Below are 24,978 nucleotides of genomic sequence, written 5' to 3'. Positions count from 1 at the left end.
CTCACAACGTCTTACTGAAAACTTTTCGCAACAGGGCCTACTTCAGATTTTTAAAATTCCACGTTATGCTCTCAAAAACTGTAATAATAATGTATGTTCAATTGATTTCTGTTTTCAGGTTTACACTATATGCTTACACAAACTTTCGTTCGATCTTCAATCACTATGGAGTAGATTACACTTTTTTCTATTAACTGTTTGGTCACATCTAACTTGCTCACCGATCGATTTGAGAATGCTAGATCATCGGATGACTTAACAATGCTAGACCTACGCGACGCCCTCTTTTCAATAGTCATCTATTGTATTTTTTGGCAAAAACAACATTTCAGTTCTCGTATGAACTGATGAGGCTAATCGTCATTAGTTTTAGTGATGAGATCCTCCCAGTAAGCTTGCTGCATGATAGGTTTAAATTGGTGGTTCTAAATCCCACCACCAGGGGCTCTCGAGTTACTAAAAGGTGATCGATAACCCTCGCTGGTCCCATGTTTTGAAATTGAAAAATATCTTACTTGGCGATTAGGTTTGGATAAAAATTATATTTTTGTTGACCTTTTGTAACTACGTTACATTTCCCCCTATCTCAACTAAAATATATTTAGAATAGAAATATATTTTCATTTGAATGTTATTTAATTTTGTGCGGAACTCAAAAGTAAAAACAAACGTATAACTCACCTTCTCCGAACGCGACTTCTAAGCTTCTTGCCTTAGTTTTGACAATAAGTTGAAGTGTATTCTTTTCATAACAAAATTTACTATATCACCGATACTGCGCACAGAACAAAAATTTTAGGCTTAGATAACTACTATACACACGATTTTAGAAATAGGAATTTTAATTTAACGTTACTTTTAGAGAACAAAGGTATTATAGCTTATATTACAAGAAACACTTTTCGATTGTTCGCAGAACCATTCTTTTCCTTTGCATTGCGGATCACTCACACTCTTGCTTTCTCTACCGACAAAATTATCCCGATCTTGGATATACGCAGATTACCATCTGCCACAAACGACTAAACCGAATAATGGGAATCGAAGCTCCCTTCGTCAAGTATCCACTCGACTAGACATCGCGGCGATACGTACCGAACTGGAACACTCGGTTCCTTGTTTCAGATAACCATCCGAAAAATTATTTCTCCCTGAACTAATAAATCCATCCATAAACTCCTCTCTACATTATTCAACATTCCTCTACCTGTCGGTGATCCGGTATACCACCCCACGACGGTACCTATATAAACTGACAGCCTTCTCTCGTCACTCGTTCTTACTCTCGACTCTCAATTTCTTACTATTCTCCGTGCTGTCAGTCAGTCATCCTACCGGTCGCGGATCAAAATGGTTGCGGTTCGTCGCGAAAAATTTGAAACAGTGTTTCGATCGAGTTTATAATACTACTAAATTAGGCAAAATGTTATGTAACTAGTGAAGTGAATTCCGACGGAAATCTATTGCTAATTGGCAAACTATAAGGTCAAAAATTAATGGATGTATCGCTAAATATGTTGGGCTGATTCGTTTTTTTTTTTCTTTTATATTTTTTTTAGTGAAACGGTTTATAGCGGCACCCACAGCAGCAGAGCAAAGCCGAGCTTGTATGAGGGTCATTGACCCCTGGGGAAAAGTTAACAAAATTTGTTCGGAAATTGGAAGAGTTGATAAAGTTGAAAGTGAAAGAAAAAAAATATTGTGTGGGCTTTATCGTCAGGTGTGTATAAGTTTTACTGCTGATCTGCTAAGAAAGTGCTAATGGTATTTTGTTGAATTACTGCTGTGGGTATAAGAAGATCTCTACTGTATCGTGGTGAATTTAACAAATTATGTGCTGAATGGGTGAAATAATATGTGCATATTGAACCAGTGAAACTACAGTTTGATGAAGAAATTATTCTAAAGTTTGGGGAACCTGAACTGACCTTCGTACTAAAGCTATCTACATCAAAATCCCAGAATACGAAGAAATAAGGCCGAGCGTTTTCCGGCTACCAGAGCATTTGCTGCCTGTATTTTGGATTCCCGAGGAACGATGGTTTCTCGTACATAGCTGAATGACGGGGACCTATCTACCCTACTCGTCTACTTGGCGTCAATAACGGAGGAAACAGGAAGCTGACATCTCAACGTTAGACAAGGTAAGCCTCTAAGAGTGTTTAGTGTATATTGTTTATGTGCATCTAATTACTAGTGACACCGTCATAGCTCGAACAGCATTTGTTCATTTGGGTTGCAGATCAGCAGATCTAAACACTCCCAATTTGTTACCTTGTAAGTCTTCTAATTCAAAACAATGCGTTCCTAATTTTCCGACTATTCTGGCAGGAGAATATGTGCTAGCTAATTTGGCATTAAAGTTGTTGGCTTTATTAGACAAAAAATAGTTCTTTTTTAAAACGATATCACCTATTTTGAAATCGTGAATCTTCGCCCGTGACCGCAAGTTGTAATACTTGCTGTACTTGTCATACGCATTTTTTAAATTCCTCCGCACCCGCTCGTGAATCTCTTGCATTTCCTGATTTAATTTATTCGGATTGAAGTCTACTTCCCCTGCCGCTTCTCTGATCCTAGCATAGTCCTGACCTGTACCTATGTAATTCCTACCATAGTTAACAAAGAATGGAGTAAAATTTGTGGACTCGTGTACCGCCGTCCTTATAGCCATTGCAATTTGTTGCATATTTTCATCCCACGATTTTTGATTTCCACCCTTCAGATAGGATCTGATGGCGGCCACAATCACGCGGTTGACCCTTTCAGTCGGATTGTTGGCCGGATGGTAACTGGCGTTTTTCCAATGACTTATATGATACTTTTTAATGAGCGTGTCAAACAAGGCCGATTTAAATTGCGGTCCGTTGTCGGAAATTAGGACCTCAGGCACCCCAAAGAGCAAAAAGACCATGGACTCTAAAAATTTGACTAGGCTATCAGTTTTAGCCTCCCGCATCGGCTGTATAAGGACAAACTTTGAAAAATGGTCCGTTACGACAAGGAGTGAGGTGTTACCTGAGCGAGATCGTGGGAATGGTCCCATATAGTCAACCGATATGACCTGCCACGGCATTGACGCTAATTTGGGACGACCCATTGGTGGTATTTTAGGCTGGTTTGGATGCTTGGACATTTTACAAACATCGCATCCGCGACAGTATCGCTTAACTTCTAAAGACATCCCTGACCAATAGTATTTCTCCTGTATCCGGCGTAATGTCTTTAGATATCCTAGATGCGCAATTCCATGTTCAGCGTTCAGGATCTGGATTCGTTCAGCCCTGGACGGAATGAGCTTCCACTCGTATCTACGATCAGCTGATCGACCCGTGTTGACATACTTGTACACCCTGCCATTGACGACCTTAAAATCTTTGTAACGATCGGGTTTGGCTTCGATCCCGCGCTTCAGTTGCTCCAAATCGACGTCTAGGTCGAAGGCATTTACATCTACCGATCTTGATAAGGCGTCCGCAATTACATTTAATTTGCCCTTCCTATACTCCAAAACTAGGTCGTGTTGTTGAAGCTTAAGTGCCCATCGGGCCAACCTGGCCGAATTTCCTTCCACGCTAATCTTGTTCAGCCATTTTAATGACTGGGCGTCCGTCACTACTCGAAATTGAGTGCCTTCCACGTAGTGGCGGAACTTCTCTATCGCCAGTATCACCGCCCAACACTCGCGTTCCGTCGCCGAATATTTTCTTTGCGTTGCCGAAAACTTGCGCGAGAAGTAAGCAATTGGCCTTCGCACTCCTTCAAAGTATTGCACCAAGACTGCTCCGGCAGCAACAGCTGACGCATCCGACTCTATCACAAATTGTTGCCCAAAGTCAGGGTTGGCCAAAACTGGAGGGGAAGTCAGTATTCCTTTAACAACACTTAAGGCTTGCTCCGCCTCTTCAGTCCAGATTAGTTTAGTTTTGTTCTTTTTCAACAAATCGGTGACTGGGGCCAAGAGTGTGGAGTAATTGGGAATAAATTGTTTGTAAAACCCCACCATTCCCATAAGCCTCCGGACATCTTTTAACGTCTTAGGCGACGGATAGTTCAAAATAGGCTGGAGCTTTTCACTATCCACTGACAATCCTTCCTCTGATAGTATATATCCTAGGTAGGAGATCCTTTTTTGGCAAAACCGGGATTTCTCGACGCTTATTGATAGATTTGCTGCTCTTAGCCGCTCTGCTATTGTTCGTAAAAGACGGAAGTGTTCCTGGAGGGTTTTAGACGTGACCACAATGTCGTCTAAGTACACGAAAACCTGAGGTTCAAGGTCGTACCCGAGTACTCGGTTCATTAACTTGGTTTGTGTCACCGGAGCACCAGTTAATCCAAAAGGCATGACCTTAAACCGATATAAGGATTTACCTGCTCGGAAAGACGTTAAATCTCGACTCTCTGGTGCCAACGGAATCTGCCAGTAGGCTTTTGAGAGGTCAATAATCGAAAAGTATCGCGCCTTTTCGATTCGTCCGAGAATCACCTGCATGTCCGGGAATGGATAGGCCTCCTTTTTCGTGACCTCATTAATTCGGCGGCAGTCCAGACACAATCTCCATTCACCCGAGGACTTTTTCACTGGCAAAAGAGGATTACACCAATCCGCGGTAGATTCCTCAATTACGTCGAGTTCTTTCATTCGTTGGATCTCCTTTTCCATTTCCCTCTCAATCGCTGGAGACCACCGATACCTCGGCGGTTTCTTGGGCTTCTCTCCTTCCAGAATGTCTATCCTATGTTGCAGAACGGATGTTCTACCCAACGTCCCGTTTCCTTTTAAAGTTTCGATGATTTGCATAAGCTGGTTTCGTTCTTCTGGGTTGAGGTCGTGTTCGGTAAGTATCTCTGACGATTTAGTAGGTTTAGGTGATTCTACCGATGGTAAATCTAAACTGGCGTCTTCGACCTCCCTGGGTTTAACGACATCCGAAGTTTTCTCGAGTATCAAATTTATTTCAACACCCTCGTCAAAATATTGTTCTATACAGTTTAAACTCATTGGACTACTGGTGACGCAATTGGTCTCCAGTCGTGTAAGAATCCCGTTCTCTTCACATGCGGGTGTAATTTTGAACATCTTCCAGAAATCGTTTCCGAGAATCAGTTTCTTGGCCAAATTCGGGACATGTAATGTGGGTATTACCTTCGTTATTCCCTTGAACGTATAAGGGATAAAAACAAGGGTGACGCATTCATGTGGAGTTCCATCGGCAGTTCTTATTTGAATGTTGGTAGGCTCCATCAGGAAGTTATGTTTAGTCAGTAAATCTGTATCGCTTACAATACTGGCGGCGGCTCCAGAGTCTAAAAGTCCTTTAATCTTCGTACCAAAAATCGATACCGTAAGGTATGGACATTTATTCTCCTTTGTTTGAATAGTCATAATTTGGGGGTACTTTTGGAAAAGTTGTCGAGGGGGAGTTGAATCCGAATGATTGGAAGGGTTACTCCCTAATTCCCTTCCGTATAATCGTTTTTTGCTCCTGCTTGAGGCCCTCGGTGATTACTTGGGCAGTTCATAGCAACTACCTCAGGCTGGCCGCAAATGTGGCAAAACAGCCTTTTGCTTCTTGAACAGTCTCTCCAATAATGCCCAAACTGTCTGCAATTCCAACACAATATTGGGGTTTCTGTGTTGATAGCTGTTTCTTTAGGCGTTTCCTTTTTCTCAGTGATTCCCTTTTGTTCTCGGAGTTTTCCTCGGGTTATCGCATTAACTTCTGGGTCTTCTTCGTCGTCCCAGCTTCCCTCATCCATGCAATGTACAGGATATTGCCGAGGTCTTTGGGCGTACGATCGATAGACCGACTTATCTAATTCGTAACAGAGGTTACATAACGTCTCCATGTCGATACTTTCGATATCGATAAAGGCGAGATGGGGTCGATACCAATCGCGCATATTATCAACCAAGATACCTATTTTCGTTCTCGAGTTCATGGGTTTCGACAATTGCTGGCACAGACGCTCAATCTCTCCCATAAACGTAACGAACGTCTCGTTGGACATCTGTTTCCGCTCGCGGATCTCTCGCTCGATCACCTTATCCTTGTTTGGCACTTCGAATCGCAATCGCAAATAATATTTCAACGTCTGCCAAGTGGTAAATTTTTGGCTGAACGTATAATACCATATCTCCGCTGGCGATTCCGGGCGAAACAGAAAATTTGCCTTACTCAAAAGTTCTATTTCGGAAACCTGATTGTTTCGCGCCAAAACGTCAACTCTCTTCAAAAATTCCTCAACTGACATTCCCTTCGGTTCTCCACTAAACCTTATTGGCCATTTATTAATGGGCACTTTATTCTGATTGTTTCTGTCGTAATTTGGCTGTTCCCCCGAACGCGCTGGGCCATGAACATTATTTCGAAGATCATCCGCTACTGACTGGGGTCGAGGTTCTGCTCGGTGAGTTATTTGAATTGGGGTGGAAGTTCGGTTTTCTACACGATGATATCCAAGTCCAGGATGTGGTGGCGGTTGTTGAGGCTCCCTTTCGAGATATGGATATCTTTGTCCTGAATTTTCGTAGTTCGCAGTGGCGTACATTGGTTGATTGGGGTCTCTCCCTCTTGCTGTGGTTTCGACAACTGGAGGAGGCTCGGCTCTTCTCGGCATTTCCTGCCTTCCTTGAGCAATACGGCCCAACATACTCTCCAATAACGGCCCTAGCACATCTTGCACGATTTGACTCACTTCGGCTCTAAGAACCGTGGTATCCCCAAGATTTGGCGTAGCAGGACTCTGCTGTCTGACTGGAGATGGGTTTCGAGCTAGACGATGGGACTGTGACGGAGGTGGTGCGGGTAGCGAGGTTGGTGTTGGTGGACGTGTTGATGGAGGTGGAACTAAAGGTGGTGGTAAATTCGCAGGTGGAGGTGGTAAAGTATTCATGAGTCCTGGGAGTAAGGTCGAAGTCGGTGGTAATGTGTGGGTGCCTTGAAACAAGTGATTAAACGATTCACTCGATCGAACCGATTGATTCACAGTTGCATTGTCATTCAAGTTTGACTTCCGAATAGAGTCTGACATGAACCCGACTCTAGGCCGTCTCATCCCACTACTTGGGTCCGTCGGAACTCCTGCCCTGTTTTCTCTCAAAATTGTCAAGGAAACTGCTCCATCTTCTTCAGACCTCGGGGGTGGGAATTCCAGCGCCGGGTTCCTAGGAATGGCTCCGGTGTGTCGTGGTGGGATTACTCGTTCATTGGGAGCAGTAGCCCTAACAGGAGTTCTGTCATCAGGGTTACCAAACGTCTCAAAGAGGAATTCAATCTCATCGAGCAACTCTTGTTTTAAAGCAGTTTGCCGATCGTTAATCGCATTCAAACGATTCACTCTCAAGCGTATATGACGCAAGCGCGAAATCAACATTTGCTTCCCCCCTTGAACTTCTAGATCTTGCCTGATCATGATCAGTTTCACTTGGATGACCGAGAGCTCGTCTTCGATCGTCTTATTGGTCCTTACAGTGCTGGAACCACGCAGCTCTTCCAATTGTAATTTCCTCAATTCTCCTCTTTGTTCTTCAAGTGGAGCATTAGTCATGTTAATATTTCGTATTTCCAGTTCGTATTGCACTTCATCTGGTGACAAATCGTTCGGGTTGATGTAGGATCCCGCCCCAACATGGTTGAGGGAGTAAGCCATCGTTAATTATTTTCAGACAGGTCAGTTCAAAATTCAAAGATTCCGTAACAATTATCAAATACTAAAGGTAATAAAGGTTGTTCAATTCAAAAAAAAACTAATTATAATAAGAGAATAAACAGATCAGCCCTTCAAAATTTCTTACCGCCTATTGATATTGTTTACTATTTTAGGTAAATTCAACCGACCGACGCTAACGAGTTCGAACCCGATTGCAACAAACCTACTTTTAAGAGTTCATGTGAGTATAGACCCTTAAATAATGATTCTTAGAAAAATCGAAATTGAATGGAAACAAAACCTATTTGATACTAATCGCCCTATTATTGAGATTCGCAACTAAAAATCAAAATTTGTCGCAATTCGCATCTAGAGATCCAAATTGGTTCTTTCGCCCTAATTTTTCCAAAGGCCCCACGTTGGGCGCCAAAATGTAACGGTTTCGTGTTACGAGGTCAGATTGGTATCAACTGCATCCACTTAAGCGCCAAGCAAGCACTTCCAATCGGCTTGCATGTGGATCAGCTTGAGTATCCCGGCCAGACTCCTCAAGGCGAGTCCTTGTCACAAGTTAAGATCAATTCCGAACCTACCGTGCAACAGTTAGCTGTTCAAATCGCATACCCAGAACCAACGAACGATGGGGCAAATCTCTGACGAAAACCAACTGAACCAATGATCAAGTTTTCTCTCCTCATTCGATTAATTTACTAATATGTGCCATAAAACGGTTCTAAATCTATTCAGGGTGAAAACATCTTATAATGAGGTAGGGGGCAATAAAATCTTACACTCTAGTTATCTCTTATTCCCTAATGCGTGCACGCTTCTTCGACCAAAAATGGGTCTATGGGTGTTCAATGCGAACGATTTTCATATACAAAAAAACCAAAACGATCTGACCTGCTTGCAGCCGTGAGGGTCCTGGCTGTATCCTTGCGATGTCGCCGTCACTCCGGTGGACTACCGGTCGATCCGTACACGTGACACCGTGCGCGGTACCGTCTCTCTGCTCACTCGTGATGCCGGGGTCGGAGAGGGTTCGGCTCTCGGCTAGCGAAGTAATTCGAGCAGTCCGATCGCTCGACCGGGGATGCTGTCAGTCGAACTACGATGACGGGCTATCACACCACCATCCGTGCTTATCACTCGTGGCTACGAGCCGTTCTCGTGTTGCTAACACCGATCGATGGGGTTCGACAAGCGGGGTGGTGATGGGCGGTGCCAATGCGCTCACGTGGTGTGAATCTCCCTTCGAGACCGATGGAGCGATATTCGGTTAGTAGCGTCCGAATTCCTCCGGAAGGCGTGGATTCCTTCTGCCCAGGGTGCGCGAGGGTCGAATACTGGCGCGGACGACGAGGCGAGCCTACAAGTCGCCGAGCTTCTGACTCGTCCCTAGAGACAGCGTGGCTGGTCGCTATCCCCTACACCCTACACTAGCACCTTCGCTTGAAGGATAGCAGTGTCCTTCAAGGAGAAAATATAACAAACGTTCGCATTAACACAATAACACAGTCACAGTAACCTCATAATCACTCATTACCTGTGCCTCGTGGGAGTCTTCGATACTACAGTTTTTCAGTTTTTACGCTTATTTCAAAGGTTTTTCTATCTGCGAGAATTGTTGAAAAATAAGAACGAATTCAATAATTTTCTACTCCTTCACATATTGTTCTAGGTTACTCACAACGTCTTACTGAAAACTTTTCGCAACAGGGCCTACTTCAGATTTTTAAAATTCCACGTTATGCTCTCAAAAACTGTAATAATAATGTATGTTCAATTGATTTCTGTTTTCAGGTTTACACTATATGCTTACACAAACTTTCGTTCGATCTTCAATCACTATGGAGTAGATTACACTTTTTTCTATTAACTGTTTGGTCACATCTAACTTGCTCACCGATCGATTTGAGAATGCTAGATCATCGGATGACTTAACAATGCTAGACCTACGCGACGCCCTCTTTTCAATAGTCATCTATTGTATTTTTTGGCAAAAACAACATTTCAGTTCTCGTATGAACTGATGAGGCTAATCGTCATTAGTTTTAGTGATGAGATCCTCCCAGTAAGCTTGCTGCATGATAGGTTTAAATTGGTGGTTCTAAATCCCACCACCAGGGGCTCTCGAGTTACTAAAAGGTGATCGATAACCCTCGCTGGTCCCATGTTTTGAAATTGAAAAATATCTTACTTGGCGATTAGGTTTGGATAAAAATTATATTTTTGTTGACCTTTTGTAACTACGTTACAAGTTTTTAACTAAAAACTTCTTTTACCAATTACTATTTTGCATGTGTATAGCGTGTGACTTGCACGAAAATACTGCATGCTCATTAAGGTCGAGGAAATTTCCTTCACGAAAAAGACCTGGACTGACCGGGAATCGAACCCGTCATCCTCAGCATGGTTGCTGGGTACTCACGCCTTTGCAGCTGTGGCTTTATGGGCACTTTTCGTTATCAAAAAACAAATCATTGATGAACAAAATCGGTTTACTGTTCTGGTCACTCGTTGACGCCGGTTTCCATCTGGATGGTAGTTCATGAATATTTGAGAGCTTCATCTGATCAGCCTGATCTCTGGGTTTTGCCCGCAAATATTGAGCAACCTCAACAACTTTATGAGAAGTCTGAATGATGTTCAACAAGTTTCTATGTACTTCAGCTTTAGTGCAAACAAGCTGCTTGCCTTTGATCATCTTCCTGTAGCATCTAGAACACAACTGCAACGAGCAATTTCTTTCTGCGTCATCGGTAATAGCGCTAGATATGCCACGTTTGCCCTTTATGAGAAGTTGTAGTTCTTGCAGAACTACATATTTCACAAACAAGGGCCGCAACTCCATGTAGAATGTTTCAAATAATATGTAAGCTCATAGAGAGTAAATCTAATGTAGCATTGGTTATTCTGTTTTTGTCAGTTGAGTAAGACTACCTGTTCACAAAGATATACTGTTACTAATATTTTTTATATCTAATTACCCGTTATTAGACAATTTTACTAAACAAATCTAAAACAGTGAATATTAACCGCTTTCGATGATAATTGTGGCGGAAAAAACTTCTTCAAACACAAAACGTACTCTTTGGTTTGGTTTTCCTCGTCACTTAGGGGGTTCTTATCGTAGTTGTTTCTTTAAAAGTGAGGAGCTATACCTAACTGCAATAGTCTAAATTAACTAAAAATGTTTAAGTCTTAGGTACTATAAAGGTGCACAAATTGAACAAATACTAGCATGTAATAATTATATCCGAGCCACGGCATACAAGGATATAAGACAGACCATCCCATTGATAAAATTGGTGTGGAGTTCTAGATCGTTTTATTCATGCTTTTGAACGATTTAAATTGCATCATCAAAAAACTTGATGAAATGGATTACCTTCCAAATGTTGTGCCCCGTTATCCGAGCTACTTTGATGTATGTTCTATTTTTGTTGACATTACTCGGCCTACTTTGATCGTAAAACTGTTAAATCATAAGACACTGTCAATAAAAAATAAGAAAATTGCAGCCGCGATAACTACTTCCACATAAAAGGCGAAGTTTATTTGTATATATGCCCAGATACTGCTGAAATTCTATTCAACTGCCTTAAATATTTTTTTTTAGCTTTATGTCTAAGCAATATTTTGTAAGGAAAATTTTTAATTTTTGATTTGACCCGTTTACTCTTTTAAAAGGACACGTTACTAATGGGCGACCTCATACAAGCCCATTTGGCTACACTCAAGGTTGAAAAAAGAAAAACACAAGCCTCAAAGATAGTAATATTTGAAAAAAAAAATGTTCTAGACCCGCCGATAGAACTTTCTCCTTTTAGTCTCAAATGAAAGAGGGGACCTTCAGCTTTCGTTTGGTGGGTGTTTTAGCGATACCGATTTTTTTAAATTAATTTTGTTCTATCAGACACACCGTGGTCCATATTCGCATAGTTGACGTAACCGCCACTGTAGTTTTCAACAAACTTCTGAATTTTTTACGATGAATAATGGAAAGTGTAAGAATTTTTCACGTTGACATCTAGTTAGTGATCAGATCTTCTGCTATATTGAATAAAACTAGTCACAATTATGTGCATGTGGTAAATATTACCTTGTGAATGCTGACATTGCCAATGGTGGTTACGTGGTGGTGCGATCATGGAGAGCCTAGTGTATGATTGAAAGCTAAAAATTTACCATTTGATGGCTTGGCGGACTATCACTATTCAGTTATTGGCATTGGCTGAAACCATCGGAATCTAATCGTAGTCATCATCATATTCATCAGCAGTACAAAAACCTTCTGAGGAATATCGCCTATCAGAAACACAAAACACCAAAATCCTCTTCCCAGTAGCGCCAAAAGAGTGTTAAAGAGTTAGTAGTATCGATGTTGCACGGTATTGCAAAGAGATAATGTTTCACCACCGAGCTACTACCTCTTTAAATGTGCTTACTTGGAATACGACACCGATCTATCCCTTTTCCATACTATTCAACTCTAAAAACCATGGACTGTAACCCGTGTATATCTACATACAACACACTGCTCAATTATGCCCCTTTCGATCGGTTTCGATGTTTTATCGCTCTCATTCAAATGCGTTTTTTTTTTTTCATTCAACCCTTTTTGCAATCATTCATAGGAATAGAAAATGAAAATATCCCAAACTGTATAAAATTTGAATAACGATTGAATACGAGTACGGCGTGCGTTTCCTGAAATCGTCAATAAAATGCAACCGTTGTTGAGTTCCTTTGTTGGTGTAGGCGGCATCATCAATAAATATGCGAATATCTAAAAGACTTCAATCCGTTAAATACAATAGGAGCGTTCGCGGCTGTTGGTGTAGCTGTTGTGCCGTGCCCTGCGAACACATATTAAAAATATGGATTGCTCCTTCTGTAACGTTTTGACGTTTTTATTCTGTTTAAGTAAAATAAAGTTTGAATTCAGTTAGATTAATTTGTTATATTTTTTTGAATATTTCGATTTTGATTTTAGATTGTTTTTTTTTATAATTCATTATTAGTTTTCATGATTATTTTAGTTAATTTGTAGCTTTTGACGTTTTTATCTTTTCAAGTAAAATCTTAATTGAATTGGGTTCGTTGAATTTGTCTTTGAGTTTGAACCGTTTCCTATGATAGAGATTATCCGTTTCATGTATGGTTTGTGTCTAGGCTAAGTTAATGACGATTCATGTTGTGTATCTTATAGGACTTTTTCGATGGCGTAAAATAGTTTTGCGGCTATGTGCGATTGAATTTGGCGCACTTGTAAATAATAGTTTGTAGATTGAATAGACGACTGCTTCAATAGCAGGAAATTTACTTGACAAGAACATTAGACTTGACTCCATCACTTTAAGATAGAGTCGGCTGGTGAACAGAAGTGAGCTCCGGCGATCTTCTCCCAGTTTTTAATTTGAAAAGGTGTGTAGTGTTTTGTAATGATGTAGTTTAGTAAATTAGTGTTGTTTGAAGTGAATTTGTTTTTAATGGATTTTGTTTTTCGTTCAATAGTTTTATTTTGTGGATTTTATCGTCAGGGGCAGACACTCTGCTCCCTGTGCACGTATTTGTTGTTTTCAAAGGTAATATAAAATTGAATTCGTGTTTAGTGTACATTGTTTTAATTCTGTGTTTCGTCCTTGGACTTCAGCGTCCAAGAGGCGCTTTTTATTTTGGGCTGCAAGCCATTTCTACTGGTGCTCCTCCTCGCCCGCCAACCAATGGCAGTCAAACGGAATAAAGGGGATAACTTCCGGCCTACCTGCGTGCGGTTAACGCATGATCGGGCAGAGTACCGGACCGCCGACACTCCCCCTCCGCACCTATAATCCGGCGAACGAAAAGGAGAGCGTATCGTCGACGATTGGCCACGGAAATGCACCGACAACGGACGTACCTGCGCAGGCTTTTCCGTTGTCGGTGCATTTCCGTGGCCAATCGTCGACGATACGCTCTCCTTTTCGTTCGCCGGATTATAGGTGCGGAGGGGGAGTGTCGGCGGTCCGGTACTCTGCCCGATCATGCGTTAACCGCACGCAGGTAGGCCGGAAGTTATCCCCTTTATTCCGTTTGACTGCCATTGGTTGGCGGGCGAGGAGGAGCACCAGTAGAAATGGCTTGCAGCCCAAAATAAAAAGCGCCTCTTGGACGCTGAAGTCCAAGGACGAAACACAGAATTAAAACAATGTACACTAAACACGAATTCAATTTTATATTACCTTTGAAAACAACAAATACGTGCACAGGGAGCAGAGTGTCTGCCCCTGACGATAAAATCCACAAAATAAAACTATTGAACGAAAAACAAAATCCATTAAAAACAAATTCACTTCAAACAACACTAATTTACTAAACTACATCATTATAAAACACTACACACCTTTTCAAATTAAAAACTGGGAGAAGATCGCCGGAGCTCACTTCTGTTCACCAGCCGACTCTATCTTAAAGTGATGGAGTCAAGTCTAATGTTCTTGTCAAGTAAATTTCCTGCTATTGAAGCAGTCGTCTATTCAATCTACAAACTATTATTTACAAGTGCGCCAAATTCAATCGCACATAGCCGCAAAACTATTTTACGCCATCGAAAAAGTCCTATAAGATACACAACATGAATCGTCATTAACTTAGCCTAGACACAAACCATACATGAAACGGATAATCTCTATCATAGGAAACGGTTCAAACTCAAAGACAAATTCAACGAACCCAATTCAATTAAGATTTTACTTGAAAAGATAAAAACGTCAAAAGCTACAAATTAACTAAAATAATCATGAAAACTAATAATGAATTATAAAAAAAAACAATCTAAAATCAAAATCGAAATATTCAAAAAAATATAACAAATTAATCTAACTGAATTCAAACTTTATTTTACTTAAACAGAATAAAAACGTCAAAACGTTACATCCCCAGTTTTATGAAAATTTGATCAGAGAATCTGATCAAACGTTTTGAGTTCATGGCCATGATCATACACACACACACAACACACACACACACACACACTTGACGAGCTTTGTGAAAGACAATATACATTCTAATGAATTCAATTGTTTGTTTTGTTCTGATGTTTTAATTTGAGTTAGTTTCTTCCCTTTTGACAATTATACAATAAATTCACTTCAAATACTTTCTTTCATTTACTTGTTGTTATTTATTCTGTTTGTTTCTTTTTGCGTAAATTTTCTTGTTATTGGTTCAGTTTGTTAGTTTTGTATAATAGATTTGGTACGTTTATGGGTTTTATTTCGGCCAGAGACCGTTCGAGAAAGCCCTTGAGGTAAGAGTCGTCATATAGTCGGGCAAACCTTAAATTGAACCGGTGGTCTCTGGCCGAAATAAAACCCATAAACGTACCAAATCTATTATACAAAACTAACAAACCGTTCGAGAAAGCCCTTGAGGTAAGAGTCGTCATATAGTCGGGCAAACCTTAAATTGAACCGGTGGTCTCTCGTACGCGAGAGTGGCGCAAAAGCCACCGAGTTTAAAAATATCTCGAGCAAATTCGACGAACGGTTACACTTCCTTGGTTTCCTTTATGAGATCTTAATCAATAAGAAATTTGAGATTTTCACGAAACTGCATATTATATGATTGCAAAGTAGAGCCTTGAATTGGCGCAAAAGGAACATCAATCTATCTATATAGCTAAATAAAATGGAATGGTGTTTGTGTGTCACGAATAGGTTCGATATCAGACTAACAAATTCGAAACATGAAAAAAAAAAAACAGTACACAGACAGTACGACGTTTGCCGGAATAGCCAGTATAATATGAATTTCTTCATGACATTTTAACGACAACCGAACCCCGCAAACAGAACTGAAAAGAACAACATAGTTTTGGATTGTTGGAACCACCACTCTGGACATGCAAAATGAATACACTCGCGCTGATTCGAGTACCTTCTTGGCAACAATTGGTAGATGAATTTTTGGTGAGCTCATTCTATATTGCGCTATCTATTAAACATAAAACTTGGTTTGCGTTGTTGATTGATTGACAAAAAATCAAATATGCTCCCACTGAGATAGACAAACGATACAATCAACTCAAGAATGAGAATGCCCCATCTAGCTGAAAATCGATTCGAATATTAGCTACAGTATGTGTCACCACAGATTTCCTTCCGACCGAAGATCGGAAATAACTTCCATTCAAGAAGCATTCAAAACGTTGAGACATGTCATTCAATCCCTTGTGCCCACTCGGATGCCTAAATGATGAGGTTTGTACATTGTTTTAAAATTCCCTTGGGTTTAATTCATTTCGCTCGTTTCGACTCCCTGGTCCATGTCGGATCGGGTTTCGGTTCAGCAAATCATCCGATTTGCTAATCATTATTTCTGACCGGTCCGTATTCGAATGATTTCCATCTTTTACTTGGGGTGGGGGTGCCTGAAGCAATAGGGTGCAGCTTAACCTTAGAGCTTTGTTGAAACAGTCATGTCTTCATTAGGTTGGGTTGGGTCAATTGAATATTTGTGGAATACCTTTAATCAACTGGTTTCCAACCAGTTATAAATCAATTGGCATAGTAGGTTCCTCTTAACACTAAAACTCGGTACATTTTTTCAGGAATTGCGAAATTTTTAGGACCTGACGTCTGGACCTTTATGTGTTTTCGTGATCAGCAAAATCAGTTACCTAACATTAGTATTGAAGAGGCGTAATAAATATCCAATAACTAGACGCACCCTAGTGTGGACGAGTATTCCTTTGTTGAACCACCTTTCATCCGAAAGTCTCCGCCTTCCACCATCACACTTCCTTCGAAAGCCGTTCAAAGGAATCACTGTGGGCGGATGGATGTACAACAGCTGCAAGCTTCTCGTTGTAGTTATTGGACGCAAAAGGCGATCCGTTCAATCGAAAGAAAACAAGTTCAATACTTGAGATTCCTTTCAGCAACAACGATTTGCAGAGTTGAATATGATGCTGCTGTCTGCTGTATCTACAGCATCATCATCATCATCATCGGTTTGGTCTGGCTAGTTGCCGGTGGTGGTGTATTGCGCTTAGTGAGTGTCGTTGAAATGAGGAAATGGAAGCTTCAACAAACAAGCACCTTGTTTCCGGTATCAAACTATATGGCGTATTGTCTGTCGACACAGGAATAGTTTTCTATTCTTGAAATGATGACTTCCTGGAGAGGTCTCGGGCAACAAAGTAAATAACTTTCTGGTGAAAACGGAGAGAAAGCCAGTCCAAGCTAGGAGAGGAGTTTTCTTTGGATTTTTCCCTATTGTGGATGAAACATTTTTGAATACCGGTTTCTTGCTGTTTGCATTTTTTTTGATGTACTTGATTTTACTAGAAAACCCAAAGCACTATAATTAACAACACTGTTCGACAAACTTTTTAATAAGTTTGTGTTGTGGGATGAGAAAAAAACAGGGGTTTGGGACCCTAGAAGTGACATAGTGAAAAAAAAATTAAATTATTGGAATTCCTTCAAGAATTAAGCCATTATATTAATTCCATTCTATTAATTTCATCTGGGAATTCATCCTGAAGTACCTTCTGGAGGTTCCAAAATGTCTTCATGGAGTTCCCTGAGAGTTTCTCTTGATGATTCAACGAGGAGTTCGCTCTGGGGACACCTCGAGGACTTTTCTTTGGAGATTCCTCCAGAATTTCCTCTAGGGATTCTTGTCTATATTCCTGGAAATGACTTATTTCTGGGTACTGCTTCAGGAGTTTCATTTGAAAAATTGCAGAGCAACTTCTCTTGAAGTTTCAAAGGAAGTTCTATTTGTTGTTTTTTTTCCAGGAGTTACCTTCTGGGGTTCCTTCAAAAGTCTGGAGATTCCACCTAGAAATGCCTCTAGAGATCTTGAGGATTGCTCCAGAGATTTCTTTTGGAGATTTCAGAGGAAGTTCCTTTTGGAAATTTTCCCACGTATAACTTATGAGTATTTCTTCAACAGATATCGTGGATATTCATTCAGAAGTTCGTTCTTGAGATTTTTATAGAATTTTTTTCAGAAATTTATCCAGAAGATCCCTCTAGGAATTCTTCTAGGATTTTTTTTTATTTCTCTATATTCGTGAATTTTAACTACAGCTAAGTCTTCACACAACTATTCTAGGAGCTCCACCTGGGGATTCACCCTGGAACTCCTTCCTGGGTTAAATGAAAGTGCCATCAGGAGTTCCCTCTGAGGATTCCTCCAGAAGCTTCTTTTGGGGATTTCAATTAAAGTGCCTTCAGGAAACTTTTCCAGGAATCCCTTTGAAGATTTCTCCACGAGTTCGCTCAGGGGATTCTTACCCTTTGGAAATAAATACAAGAGATCCCTTTGAGAAATTCTGCAAGAGATTCCTCTGAAAATTTCTGGGGATTTCTTTAGGAAATACCTTTGAGGATTCGTCCAGGCGTATTCTTTTAGGCGTATCCTATAGGGATTTTCCCAAAAATTCCCGCTGGGGACTCCTGACAGTTACTGCAGGGAACTTCATCAGGGTTCGCTATGGAGATTCCTTCAGAAAATACCTTTACGGATTCCTTCAGAAGCATTTTTTTTTTCAAGAGGTTTCTCTAGAGATTCAATAGATGTTCCTATAGGGGTTTTTTCCAAAGTTCTCTATTGGGATTTCTCCAGGATTTGAGTCTCTCTGAAGATTCCTCCAGAATTTCCCTAGGCGGATTCTTCTAAGAGTTCACTATGGGGGTTTCTCCTAGAACTTCTACTAAGGATTCCTAAAAAAACACTTCAGGAGGACGCCTGAAAGAACTTTTTAAAAAATCTTGGAAAGAAAGTCTTGGAGAAATCCATAGAAGTAACCTGTGGGATTCATTCAGGAGTTCCCTTTGGAAAATCATCCAGGAGATCCTTCAGGATCCCTTTTCAAATTTCTCTCAGAGTTGGGGGAGAAGATTTCAATGCGGGGAATTCATCCAGGACTTCCCTTTGGGGATTCCTCGAGAAATAGTGTTTCAGAAGTTTCTTCTGGTGATTTCAATGGAAGTTCTTTTAAAAATTTATCCAGCAGATCCCTCTAAGGATTCTGCTGGGAGTTTTATCTGGATATTTATCCAGGAGTTCATTCTGGGGGTTTCAATGAAAGAACCCTCAAAGATATGCCCCAGAAGTTGCTCCTGGGTACTCCTTAAGAAGATCTTTCTGGAGATCTCTTGAGGATTGCTCCAGGAATTTCATCTTTAGATTTCAATGAAAATTCCCTCAGGTATTTTTTTTTTCAGGTATTACTTCTAGGGATTTCTACATAATTTCCTTCCAGGGATTCTTCCACAGTTTCTTCATCCTTTGAGGATGTTTTAAGAAATTTCATCGAGAGATTCGTCCTGGATTTCCTTCAGGGGATTTCAATGAAAGTGCACTCAGCAAGAGTTGCTCGTGAAGATTCTTCCAGAAGTTCTCTCTAGCGATTCCTCCAGAAGCTCAATTTGGGATTCCAACTGTAGTTTCTTTCAGAAAACCCCCAGGAGTTTGGGAATTTCTCCAGGAGTTTATTCTGAAGATTTCAGTGGAAATTTCTGCATAGATTTTTTCCAGACGTTCCATTTGGGGAATCTTCTAGAAAAAACCTCTGAGAGTTCTTCCAGGATTACTGTTTCAGGTGTTTCCAATAGGAATTTTTATAGAAGTCTCTATAAGGAATTGTTTCCAGTAGTTATATCTGGGGTTAATTTCAGGATTTGTCTCTGGGAATGCCTTCTGGAGTTTCCTTTAGGATTTCACACTTGAGATTCCTCTCCTTGAGTTTTTACTGGGTAGTCCTCTTGGAATTCCTTCTGAAGATTTCAGTTAAAGTTTCTACAGGTAATTTCTATAATGAATACTAGTCAGCATTCCTCCAAGAGTATTCTTTAAAGAGTTTCCTCTAAAGATTTTAATTGAAGTTAAAAAAAAAAATATTTTTTTTTTCAAGAGTTTGCTCTAGGACTCCTCCAGGAGTAACATTTGAAGTCCCCTTCAAGATTTGTGTCTAAGGATTTCTACAGGATTATCCTCTGTGGATTCCTCCAACATATCTCTCTGAAGATTCCTCTTGGACTTCTCCATGAGTTCCTTGCGGGACAGAAATTCCTTGCGAGTTTTCTTCAGGAGTTCCCTCTGGGGATTATTTTCGTTAGTTCCTACTAGGAATTCCATTCGCCAGGTGTTGCAGAAATGCCGCGAATACAACGTGTCCACACATCGCTTGTTCATCGATTTCAAATCAACGTATGATACAATCGATCGAGAACAGCTATGGCAGATTATGCACGAATACGGATTCCCGGATAAACCGACACGATTGATCAAGGCGACGATGGATCGAGTATCAGGCACACTCTCGAGTCCCTTCGAATCTCGCAGAGGGTTACGACAAGGTGATGGTCTTTCGTGCTTGCTGTTCAACATTATAGCGTTAGAAGGTGTAATAAGGAGAATTCCCGTAACGTGGGTAGATCACCTTAGAATGGTGGTCTTGATATTTACCGTATTTATAAATATTCCAAGATCAAAGTTTGATGCACTTTTTGTGTTTTGAAGTATTTTTGTTTCAATGTACAGCTAATTAACATTTTATTTCAGCAGGATTCAGGTAAATTTATCGTATGATATAAATAATATTGTAAAAATTTGTAACTGTGGCGAGCGTATCACTAATATGTAGCTTATTTGACGTACGGTGTTAATGATATTTTATATTTCAGATTAATAGTAATTCAACCAAATGCCATCAAGATGACGAGGAAAGCAATCAAGTTGACGAGGAAAGCAGTCTAACAATGGTGTGCCTGAACGTTGACCAAGCGTATCCTTTGGAGTTTACTCTTCCACTAACAACACCCAAATTCCCGTGACACCTAGGCCTGAGAGATCGTAGAGTTGTCTACATCTTTCATAGGTGTCCAAAACTAACTATCCTTTCCCATTCCTCAGCAGTCGCAAGGACGTGGCCAGGACAGTGCTCGACCATTGGAGGAGTGCGTCAGTCTTGTCTAAGAGCCAAAGATTAGTCCCAAATCTTTGTGCTTTGGTTCGGACGGGAAGGAGGCAACCCTCATAACAGCGGTACCACCTACGAATTTGTGCGACTCGCTTAATGCTAATGCTAATGCTAATGCTAGAAGGTGTAATAAGGAGAACGGGGATAAACACGAGTAGAACGATTTTCACGAAGTCCGTTCAGCTGCTTAGTTGATGATATTGATATTATAGCTCGTAATTTTGAGGCGATGACGGAAACGTATATCCGACTAAAGAGTGAAGCCGAGCGAGTCGGATTAGTCATTAATGTGTCGAAGACAAAGTACATGATGGCAAAGGGCTCCAGGGAGGACCCAGCCAGCAATTTGGTTGCTATATCCAAATTGCAACTGAAATAGTCACACATATATAGCACCAAAGAAATCGTATTCAATGCACGAAACAGGCATATACATACTAAAGTGGAGGCCATATCGAAACATATATACGATTACTGCGATGCCATCCAACATGATTTACAATTTCTAGAAAAATTTCTACGATTTCGCCGATTTTATCCATCTAAATGTACGATTATGCATGATCTTATTACGATTGAGTGTACCAATATGCGACTCAAGATTTTCAAATAAAAAAAAACAATCGGTGTTCAGTGGGAATCGAACTTAGGTCCTTTGATTGAGAACTGCGCGTTATCTCTATTGGCTATAATGCCAAGTTGGAAATAGAGAGTTCAAAGTGGATGGCATGAAACGAATAAAATTTAGCATGATACGGTGCGAGACTTGTGGTGGGAGCGTTGTTGTTGTGCATTGAGTGGCACCAAAAGTGGTGCGGTGCAAGAGGCCCGGAATTGACATCGTTGTCGGAATCTATGCATCGCTTATTGTAAGTCATCTGCTGTATATAAATAGTATGAAAACCTATATATTTGGTTGAATTTATTGCTACCATGGTTGGAATGTGTCAACAACAACAAAAATACAAATTTGTGATGAATACCATGTTTTCTTTTCCTCCATCATACAAATATGTAAACAAAACTATTAACGATTTCCGAAATTAAGATACGACTATTAAAAGTGCAGTAACAATCATATGCGACTGTAAAAATGAATATACGATTTCTACGATTTCGTTCACTTCGTATACGATGCAAGTAAGACGCAAACGATCAATATACAACATTGTTATAGTTGTATACGATTTCACCGATTTTCATCATACCTTTAGGTAGCAAGCTCGATTTAGCAGATTCATATACATAGTGAAGCGACGATTTCCACAATTCAAAGAAATCATATATACGATGCTAGCGAACTTGCAGCTTGACACTAAGAATGTATGTTTTTATCACGATTCTATCCGATTCTGTGCGATCCTACCGATAGCATCTCGCACCTTTTATGATCGGAGACGACTATATGAAACAAAATCGCAAATGAAATTCAGTTTGGCATGAAATGCGATTTTACGCAATCATTGTCAACAAATATACATATTATTATACAATTCTGATTCAATATATGAAAATATACGATTTTTTCCACACAATGATTTACGATATGTGGTTGGCTGGGGAATCACCGCGCCCGCCACCCCGAATTTATATCAACGGTGACGAAATCGAGGCGGTTGAAGAATTCGTGTACTTGGGCTCACTGGTGACCGCCGACAACGAAACCAGCAGAAAAATTCAGAGGCGCATTGTGGCAGGAAATCGTGCTTACTTTGAACTCCGTAGAACTCGTCGGTCGAAAAAAGTTCGCCGTTACCACGATGTTAACTATCTACAAAACGCTGATTAGACCGGTCGTCCTCTATGGGCACGAAACATGGACTCTACGTGCAGAGAAAAGGCGAAAAGGAGCAGCCAACAATGCTGATCAGTCTGTTCGTGTGCTATTCGTACAGGAGGTTGGTTTGATATGGCGAGGTAGGGTGAAAACGTATTCGTTGTCGAAAGTGAATCGCATCATTTCGCGAATGTTTTCACTAAATATGTAGCAAGCTTGGCTGCATCAGCTGCTGAGAGAACCAACCATCGTCCATACCGCGAAAATCGGGAGGCTACGGTGGGCGGGTCACGTCATCAGGATGTCGGATAGCAACCCGACTAAAATGGTTCTCGAGAGTCATCCGACCGGTACAAAAAGACGTGGAACGCAGCGAGCTAGGTGGGTCGACCAAGTGAAGGACGATCTGCGAACCCTACGCAGAGTGCGGAACTGGAGACAAACACCCATGGACCGAGTGGTATGGAGACGGCTACTATGTACAGCAGAGGCCACCCAAGCCTTATCTTAATCGGTAAGGTAAGGTAAGTACTAGGAATTCCTGAAAGAATAATCCTGGCAAAAGAAATCTTCAGAGGTATTTCTTAGAGGAATCCTAAAAGAGAAAAACACCAGGATGAATCCCCAGAAAAAAAATCCTTGAGGAATCCACAAGCCATCTCCGGAGGAAGCATTTGGAAGAATCCCCAGAAGAAACTTCTAGAGGAATTTCGTGCTTTCTTCAAAGATCGAATAGCTCATTGGAACAATAAAACGTGTTCGTGTTTTTAAGAAAAAAAATCTCTCTAGAATGGAGCTCCTAGAGAAATTCCCTGAAGGTATATCAATTGAAACCTTGTAAAGTACAATCCCCAGAGGAACCTTTTGGAGAAATCCCTAGAGAGTACTTTAGTGGAATCCTTAGGAGGAACTCCTATAGAATTCCTCAATGAAAACTCCTGAAAAAACAAGTGAAGAATTAGCATAAGTTAAAATAAACAGAAATAAAAGTTTAAAAAAAAACTCCTGTAAAAAATCCCGGTAGGAACTTCTATTGAAATCCTTTGAAAAAAACTACTGAAATGACACTCCTGAATTTTCGAATGGAACTCCTGCATGAATGAAAGAGCTATGAAAGCTCCATTCACTTCTAGGACTCCTACCGAAACTCCCTTTGAAGGTACCTGCAGGAATTTTCTCTGAGAGTTCTTCTAGGAGTTTACTTTAGGAACTCTTCCAGCAGTTCCTTTTGGAGATATCAAAGAAAGTGCCTTCAGGGATTTTTTCCTGGAGTTACTTCTGGGAATTCCTACTGGAGTTCTCATGGGCGACTCTTCAAGGAGACCCATTCAGAAAATCCTCCAGCAGTTTTCTCTGAAAATTTTAATGAATGTTGGTAATACTTCTCAGGATCCCAACAAAAGTATTCTTTCAGGAGTTTTCTCTATGGATTTGAATGCAAGTTCCTTCAGAGAGAGTACTTTGTGGATTCTTATAGGAGTTCCATCTTGGGATTCCACTAATGTACTCTCTGGGGATTTCTCCAAAAGGCAAGGATGCGACCATTCATTTGCAAAGATTTACATTCATTTGCTATTATCTCAGTTCAGAAGCATGCTATCGAAAAACAATGTATGGATGAATTTAACCTTGTAATTTTATCTGAAAGTTTGCCGAATAACATTGGGCTCGCACACACATACCAAAGTCGTGAGCGAGCTGTGAAGGCAACTTTCCACAGCGTGAATGTAATTTACATTCACCGTATGGAGAGTTGCCTTCACAGCTCGCTCACGACTTTGGTATACGTTTGCGACCCCAATGTTATTCCAACTTTGGGGCTGTTCATTTATTACGTAAGGGAATTTTTGCGATTTTTCGACACCCCCACCCGCTCTTGTAAGATTTTTTGTATGACAGCCCGAATATTTTTGTATGGCGCGTAAGATGTTTCAAACCCCTCCTCCCCCTAAAAACCCTTACGTAATTAATGGACAGCCCCTTTCAGATAAAATTACAAGGTTAAATTTATCCATACATTGTTTTTCGATAGCATGCTTCTGAACTGAGATAATAGCAAATGAATGTAAATCTTTGCAAATGAATGGTCGCAACCTTGCCAAAAGGTTCCATTTGAGGATTCCTCCAGGATTTACTTTTCAAGATTTCAATTGATATACCTTCAGTGATTTTTTCTAAGAGTTCCCTCCTGAAGAGATTTTATTCTTTTGGAATGAATGGGTGACAAAACATCGAAAGACAAAACGTTGAATGTCAAAGAGTCGAAAGGACAAAATATCGAAAGTGAAAAAAATGGAGAATAAAGAACTCAGTATTTGCGTTTTCAATGTTTTGTCCTTTCGACGTTTTGACATTCAACCATTTGGCATTCGACGTTTTGGCATTTGACGTTTTGTCTGCCGTCCTGTGAGAATCTTTAGAAGTAAAATCCTTAAGGCGAAACTGAAAGCATTTCCTCATTTTTTTGGTTTGGGTTCGATCATAACCCCGGCACTTTCGTCAGTTGCTCATTGGCGTATCTAGAAATTTTTCCTAGGGGGTGCCTAGGGGGTGCCAGTTTCAG

This window comes from Aedes albopictus, chromosome 1, assembly GCF_035046485.1.
Source record: "Aedes albopictus strain Foshan chromosome 1, AalbF5, whole genome shotgun sequence".
NCBI classification, from domain to species: Eukaryota; Metazoa; Arthropoda; class Insecta; order Diptera; family Culicidae; genus Aedes; species Aedes albopictus.
Note: the sequence above shows the minus strand (reverse complement) of the source record.